General features: G+C 41.8%; 1 long non-coding RNA gene across 1 annotated transcript; it reads left to right on the top strand.

Annotated features, from left to right (window-relative positions):
• The first annotated feature begins 2,537 nt into the window (after window positions 1-2,537).
• Window positions 2,538-8,448, top strand: LOC123373820. The gene is made up of 3 exons (XR_006580872.1): window positions 2,538-2,662; window positions 5,590-5,643; window positions 8,359-8,448. It is a non-coding gene; the product is annotated as an uncharacterized LOC123373820 (long non-coding RNA).
• The last annotated feature ends 204 nt before the right edge of the window (window positions 8,449-8,652 follow it).

The raw sequence follows: 8,652 nt of genomic DNA, 5'->3' as shown, positions 1-8,652 counted from the left end.
ACTCACGCACTTGAAAATTAGGAAATGCCCTCTTAGGCATATACATTGTGATACAGTCTTTAATTATATCCTCAAGATCACATACTATCTTTTTCCACAGGCCCATAACTCATTCAGTGCACAGGATGGATGATGCTCACTGTACAAGCAGGTATTCAATGTTTCTTTTTATCCTCATCCTGCAGTGTGTCGCCCCAGGCTTTCTTTACCACACACCATCCAAGCCCTGCACTGAATACAGAATTATTAATTTCTTCATGGGCTTTCCTATAGTCCTGTTATCTTTGTATCTTAGTGCTTTCCAAAGATTAATGAATTTCTCTGCACAACACCCTTGTAAGGTGCTGTGGAGATAAATTCATTTTATATATGGGGAAGTGGGGCCCAGAGATTAAAGCCAAAATTGTCCAAAGTGTTAACTAATTTTGGGTGCTCAGTGTGACACACACAGAGCTTTTTCCCCCTGTTTTAGCATTTTGTATGTTCAGAGCAGAGCTCCCATTGACCTCACTTGCAGCTCTGAGCATTCAGCATTTCTGCATATCAGGGGTCTCAAGCTGGGTAGCCAGAATATGAGGAACACACAATGTGGTTGCCTATGAAAATTTTGGTTTAAGTGATTTGCCCAGCATCATACAGGAACTCTGTGACAGAGGCAGAGATATGGTTAAGGCAGTTGAATTGGATTATGAGACCATCCTTTCTCTTCCTGCAATACCCTGCCTCATTCACTACACACCCTGTGCAACAAATATGGCAGGGGCACTACAGGCAAGAGTCTCTTTCATACACAACCCTGATTCATTCCCAGAGCACAGTACATCCAGTGAACTGAATAAGACATGGGTCCTGTCGGAGTAATATGTGATTGAGTTTTTGCATAAAGACATCCATTTTTGCTTCCTTACCATGGGCATTACTAATTTTCCATAATAAATGGAGCGCTTGGCTTCTGAAACAGGTGCTCACACTCTTCTAGGAGAAGATGTATTGCTTCCCACCCCCAACAGCAGATGTAATTAAAGATCAAATCATAATGCATAGGCACAAGGGGGAAGCCTAAGTCACAAGAACTGAGTTCTCAGTTCTAACTGGATCGCCCCTGAACTCACCATCTCTGCTATGAATCTGAATCTTAAGAATTGAACTCATGTCTGTATGTATATTGATCTTTTAACCATACTCTCTCTCTCTCTCTCTTGTTTTTTAATAAATTTTAGTTTAGGAAATAAGAATTGGCTGTAGCGTATATTTGGGTAAGATCTGGAATATTCAATAACCTGGGAGGTAATGTGTCCGATCCTTTGGGATTGGTAGACCCTTTTCTTTTATATGATGAAATAAGATTTTCAGAAATCATCATATTTGATTTAGGTACCTGGGTGGAGGCCTGAGGCTGGATCACTTTAAGGGAATTGAGTTGTTGGGACTTCTGAGTAACCAGTAAGGTAATAAAGAAGCTGTTTTATGCTGTCTTGGTGAATCTAAGTATTGGAATATCCACTGGCTTTTGGGGGATTGTCTGCCCCATTCTTTGCAGTTCACCCTAACTGAGTGACCACAGCTGGCCCCCACTGGGACCCCAGTCATAAATGTGTTAAACAGATAATAGTTAAAATGCTATAATATGCACTATACTAAATTAACACTCGAGAAAGCAATAGTTCCAGTGCCTTGAGGCGATGGAATTTTTCTACGCCCCTTTCTTTTTTCAAATGTCCAGAACTATAATGGAAGCGCTAAGGAAATGTGTCAGTGATTTCTAGAAAACATCTGCACACATAATCTGATTGTGAAATTCTGCATAATTTCTATCTCTGGGCTAAAACTGGTAAAAGAATTGTTAAGCAATTTCCTTTAGTACAGACTAATGTCCATGAATTTTAATAGACCATAAGTATACAGTAGGTAGGATTTTGTTTCCCAGTGTGGTTTTCCTTTTCTGAATGAAATCATTTTGGTGTATATAATTGCCAAATGCTTCTGAATAAACATGAATACACTTTATGATTTAAATGAATTCCTAAAGGCCAGGCTTTATTTGTGTAGATAACCTCAGAGATGATTGTTTTCCTTAGAACAATATTGACATTATACTGGAGTATTGTGCTTTCTGAAAACATTGTTCTCTTTTTAAATCTTTTTTCAAATGTTTTCCATTTTCTTATGAAACCCATCTACATGGTTATGCCCTTATATCACTGTGCAGCAGGAGTTCTGTTAGGTCCCAAATCACTAGTACCTACTGGAAATCATTCTGGTGTTTGCACTAGCTGCTCCAATAATTTAGGGTCCGGATTCTGCTACTGGATCTGTGCAGATGCCCCCCGTGCCTGCTCAAGTCCAGCAGCAGGATTTGGCTCCCAGTGTGGTTCATGGCAGAGGCAAAGCAGCAAGAAACATTGAAGGACACCAGCAAGTTAGATTTGACCCCAAATGTAGATTGTGTAAAACCAAGATTTTACAAAACCTCAGACCAACAGAAATCCTCCCATGCTGGTGTTTGAATGTCAATGAAAAGTTGGTTTCCCCCCTGCAGCTTTTGTCAGTCAGCCACTGCTAGTAGCACCGAAAGCCTGAGAGTGAAACTGATTTTCCGCGGTTTTCATTGTCCAAGCTGAGAGAAATGCAAGTAGAAGACAATCATCATAAATAGAGACAGGTAAACTGGATTTCTAATCTCCTTTCCGTTTCATTAATCTAAAGGTGTTAAATCCCAGGGCGATAATCAGGGGTACTCCTAGGACACACACAAGGGCTGACCCATAGCAATTTTTTATGGAACGTATTTGTGTTACAAGGACTGATCAGGGTTACTACAGGGAATCAGGGGATTAAAGCCTCATAGAAAAAAGTAAGTGAAAATGCAATCTCCAAACCTTTGCTTAGATTGCGTATTTAGGCACAGCCCTGTGCAGGAAGTAGTGTGTAAACTGCACCATCCCAGCAGTATGCCCAAAAGCACTGCAACTCAGGGCATGGCTATACTACAGCGGTGTAGCTACAGTGCTCCAGTTGTAGCTCTGATTCAAATACCACGTTCAGAAGCTCTTGGGCTTACTCCTGTCCAGTCTCTCACAGCGCTCTGCTGGCCTAAGTTACCGGCTGCTCCTGCAGAAGAGCTGCACCCAAGCCCAAAGGTTCTCCTGGCTGGTAGTACTTCAGGATAGGGGCATCCATCAATATTTGTTACAGCCTGTCAAATGTTTGTTTGCTAGGGACCTACTCAGTCCCACTCAACATCCTGCCTTGTGAGCTGACATACGGGTTCCACTGACTGCAGCAGTTATGAACCAAGCCTGGACAGAAATTTTATCATTTCTATGAAGTCCTATACCCCCTTTCATATCCACTGGAGCTGGCATGTCTCTGACTGCCTTGATCTTGTTGATCTGCTTTCAGTCCCTCTGCTGTGAGCAGATGTCCAGTGTATGTTGCCTCTCACTATTTAGTTGCATTTTTTCTGGGTTGAGTTTTTTATGTTCTTGTCCCTACTTCACTGGAGGAAAACTTGTAATTTTCTGTCATGGTCTCATTCAGCTTCTGTCATGTTGCTCCCTTCACTTAAAATTAGGATATCATCTGCAATTATTTACATCCTTTAAGCGTTTGGGAGAGTTTTCTCTGGAACACCTCTGGTGCAGAGCTTATGCCCATTGGCATAAACAGCCATCTGTAGTGACAAATGGTGTTGCACAGATTTTCAGCATGCTGGACTCTCTATTCAGGCTTATGTGCCAAAACCCATTCCTCACATCACTGTCAAGATTCTGGCTTTGGAAAATTCTGGCAAGATGTCATCAATTGTTGGCGGTGGATAGAGGCATCTTTTCAATGCCTGGTTCAGTGGCTTTGCATAATGCATAATTTGTCTGATGGCTTCTTTACCTTGACTATGATGCTTACCCAGGCTGTCCTGGCCTCTGTAGGAGCTATGATATCCCTGCTCTGCAGACTTCCAATCTGCTTGCTTACTGGATTACACAGTGCCACAAATTGTCCTTTGTGGTAAGTTTACACTTTCCACTATAGACTCTATTTCCAGTCACAGCTTTCCTTCAAGGCACCCAATGCCTTTGAAAACATCCCCATATACTTTTAAAATTGTTTTCATTGCTGTCCAGGGGACGTCCCCTTTTGCTTCTTGTACTGCAGGTATACAACTCTGATGCTGCACCCTGTTCATAGCCCTGGCTTTATAAGTATTCCCTAAGAAGGGTATGTGCTTACCATTCACCACTACAACTTCAGTTGGTACCATCTGTTTTGTAGGTTATTTACTTTGAGGTCATATTTTCCCATGGGCTGCATTATGCTCTCATTGCACATTACAGAGTGTGTTTGCTTTGTCATAGGTATGTTTGAGTCCAGTTCATCCCTGAGCAATCACATCGCAGGAGGCCCTGGCTTTACTTTATTAATATTGTTGCATGTTCAGAGATTGATATTATCCCTTCTTGCTTTCCTGTCCCAACCACCTGAACCTGATATGTTCTTGGACTCAAGGAAAGAGCCATGATGCCATCACTGCCATCTGATATGTCATTCTCCTCTTGTACGTGTCTGACTGAATCTTTCAGAGACCTTCCTCTGCTCTTGCACATGATGATAAAATGGTTCAACTTGCCACATTCCTTGCAATGCTGTGCTAGTGCGGGGCACTTCTCCCTTACCTGTGCATGCTGTTACCCACACTAAATGCCTCTCATTATGGGTATGGAGCCCTGGCTACCTGCTGTTCTTTGCTCCGCACTGTATGTACTTCTGGGGGGTGCTGTACTGCTAGGGCTCTCACCCTCTCTCATGAGGCTTCTGCTGCATGCCCATGTCTAAATATCTGTTTAATGTGAGATCACCTTCCCAGATCAGCTGCTCCCACAGGTGGTGATCCCAAGTGCTGCAGAGTATCCTGTTCCAACTCAGGGAGTCTGTCAAGTCCCCAAAATTGCACGTAGCAGCCAGTGTGCATGAGGCAGTAACACAGGGGCCTATCTCCTTCCCTTTGGATTGGTCTCTAGTGAAAAACCTGTGTTGCTCCACAGTTTCATTCTGCTTTGGGAAGCAATGGTCCCCCAGAGTTTCTAGAACTACTGTGATACTTGAGGCAATGGTGAGCTTCAGAGAGCTGCAGATCTCTTTCCTGATTTCCCAATAAGGTAAAATAACACTTTTACTGTCCTGCTGTTGTGAGCCTCCTGCATGGCCAGGTCTGTGTACAGCTCAAAGTCCTTCTTCCACTGGGCCCATCACTGCTAGGTTTGCCTCTGCACAATCCAGGGCTCTGGGGGTCTTCAGACTGAGTTCCTTGGCTCATGCTGCCAGGTGCTGCATTGCAGAAAACTCACAGCAAACCATTGTGAAACAACAGGGGACAAAAGACATCACTGGTTGCTCCCCTGACACCCATGAAGAGGAGATGTTCATGAGGACTTGTCCCATCAGCTTGAACTCTGGGGGAAGGGAATAAAAATCCCACCTTTTGGAACCTAAGACTGTAACTCATTTGTGTGTGTCTGTTTACTTGCTTTAGCCTTGCAAATAATTCTCACTTTTGTCCTAGTTAATAAATCTTTAATTAATTTATTATAGGATCTGCTATAAGCATTGTCTATGGTGTGAGATCTGAGGTGCAATTGACCTGGGGTAAGTGACTAGTTCTTTGGGACTTGAAGTACCCTGAATATTGTGGTGATTTTTGGTGTAAGGAACCAACTATCATAAAGACAAGCTTACCTGGGTGGCCAGACGGATTGAAGTACCCGAGAGGACTGTCTGTGACTGCATGTTGAGGTTATTGTAGTACCTGACACTTGGTTAGTGAAATCTAAGTATGAATTTGGGGTATATGTCCTGCTTCTTAACAGTCTGCTCTGAGATTGGAACTCATGCTTCCGAGCCCCTCCAGACAGCTTGATAACATTAGTGTGCCTTTTTCCAAGATGAAATTTATTTTATTCTCTTCTTCCTGTGTTTATAATCTATTATTATTTTTAGTAGTGCTGAGAGGCCCCAAAGGAGATTGGGGTCCCATTGCAGATAGCTGACGCAATCTCAGAACGGTTAGCAATTATCTTCGAGAACTCATGGAGGATGGGTAAGGTCCAAGAGGACCGGAGAAGGGCAAACATAATATCTATCTTTAAAAAGGGGAAGAAAGAGGACTCCAGGAATTATAGACTAGTCAGCCTAACTTCAATACGTGGAAAGATTTTGGAACAAATTATTAAAACAATCACCTAGAGGATAATAGGATTATAAAGAATAGCCAGCATGGATTTGTCAAGAACAAATCATACCAAACAACCTAATTTCCTTCTTTGACAGGATTACTGACCTAGTGGATGGGGGAAGCAGTAGACATGATATATCTTGATTTTAGTGAGACTTTTCACACAGTCCCACATGACGTTCTCATAAACAAACTAGGGAAAGGCTGACTTTATGACTTTACTCTACTACATTACTTTACTATAAGGAAGGTGCACTACTGGTTGAAGTACTTTACTCTATGTGTAATTATCAACACACTGTCAAACTGGGAGGGCATATATCGTGGGGCCCCACAGGGGTCAATCCTGGGCCTGGTTCTATTCAATATTTTTGTTAATTGCTTGAGTGATGGAGTGCCGAGAACACTTATAAAATGTGGGGATGACACCAGAGAGGTTGCAAGCACTTTGGAGGGCAGGATTAGAATTCAAAACCACCTTGATAAATTAGAGAATTGGTCTGAAGTCAAGAAGATGAAATTCAATAAAGACGAGTGCAAAGTACTTCCTGTGATGGAAAAATCAAATGTGCCGCTACAATATGGGGAATAACTGGGTAGGTGGTAGTACTGCAGAAAAGGATCTGCAGGTTAGAGTGGATCACAAAGTTGAGTCAAGAATGTGAAGTGGTCGTGAAAAAGGCTAATATCATTCTGGGATATATTAACAGGAGTGTCATATTGCAGACAAAGGACGTAATTGTCCTGCTCTACTTGGCACTGGTGAGGCCTCAGCTGGAGTTCTGTGTCCAGTTCTGGGTGCCACACTTTAGGAAAGATGTGCACAAATTGGAGAAAGTCCAGAGGAGAAAAACAAAAATGATAAAAGGTTTAGAAAACCTGGCCTATGAGGAAAAATTAAAAAAAACTGGACATGTCTAGTCTTCAGAAAAGAAAACTGAAAGGGGACCTGATATCAGTTCTCAAATATATTCAGGGTTGTTATAAAGAAGACTGTGGACAATTGTTCTCCATGTCCACTGAAAGTAGGACAAGAAATAATGTGCTTAATCTTCTGCAAGGGAGGATTTAGATTAAATATTAGGAAAATCTAACTATAGGGGTAATTAATCTCTGGAATAGGCTTCCAGGGGAGGTTATAGAATCCCCATCATTGGAGGTTTTTAAGAACAGGTTAGTCAAACGCCTGTTAGGGATGGTCTAGGTTTACTTGGTCCTGCCTCAGGGCAGGGACCTAGACTTGATGACTTCTCATGGTCCCTTCCAGCCCTACATTTCTATGATTTTGTGAAGCAGACAATCCCTACCTGGAAGAGTTTGAAATCTAAATAGATGCGGCTGGGAGAAAGAAAGTGTTATCTCCACTTTACAAATGGATAAGTGAGGCACAGAGATTAAACACCTTGCCCAAGGTTTACACAGAGTACAGTCAAAAAATTAACGCAGATCCCATGAGTCCTAGTCCAGTACACTAACTGTAAAACCATCCTTCCTCTCAGCATCTTTATATTATTTCCTTTGTCTTCACTATGCTCAACTCCTCCCAATTTGGTTTCCTCTCTGAATTTCTTTAATTTTCTGTTTAATCCTTCTCCAGATCATTAAATAAGATGTTAAATGAGATTGGACATAACGCCAGTAAGCCACTAGGGACCAAGCTGATCTATTAATGCTTAGCATTACCCTTTGGTTACAATTCAGGCAGTTCTCATCCCCATCAGTGTTCCTATCAAGACAATTATGAGAGTAATATTTCACGAGTCAATGTATCAAGTGAATTAATAAATCTAAATCTACTGGGGCAAGTGCTCAGCTGGTGTAAATTGACATAGCTGCCAATGGAACTATGACAATTCACAACATCTGAGGATCTATCCCATTATACTTATACTCCTTTTCCTTCACTTACTATTTTTAAAATTATATCCACAAAAGCATTCAGGAAGCCTGGCAAGATGTGGGATAAAATCCTGGTTCCACTGAAGTCAATGAGAGTTTTCCCATTGACTTCAATGAGGCCAGGATTTCACTCCCGTTCCTTACGATCCCATGCTTCTAGGGTTCCTGGCTCTATATTACTCTAGGTATTTGATGATTTTCCTCTCTGAATATTTGCTCCTTTATTTTAGGAGGGCTGGAAGCTGGACTTCACTGGAATGTATCTGCCAGTGTCACTCTTCTTTCCCTTCATGGAAACTGGAACCACTTTTGCTTTTCTTCCATTTCCCAGGTATATCCTTAAATTACCATTGAATTCCACTGAATAACACTGAGTTTCTGTAACAGAGACCTTCTCTTCATGTAGGACAGATGTAATTTTAAGGCTCTAGTGTTCCCCAGTTTTCCCTAATTTTAAACAAAAATAATTGTCTGCAGAACATTAAAGGTTAAACTGCATCTTTGCCACAAGCCCTGAGAAAGCG

Source organism: Mauremys mutica, chromosome 1, assembly GCF_020497125.1.
Source record: "Mauremys mutica isolate MM-2020 ecotype Southern chromosome 1, ASM2049712v1, whole genome shotgun sequence".
NCBI classification, from domain to species: Eukaryota; Metazoa; Chordata; order Testudines; family Geoemydidae; genus Mauremys; species Mauremys mutica.
The sequence above is the reverse complement of the archived record's forward strand: the minus strand, read 5'-3'. Positions and strand labels throughout refer to the sequence as shown.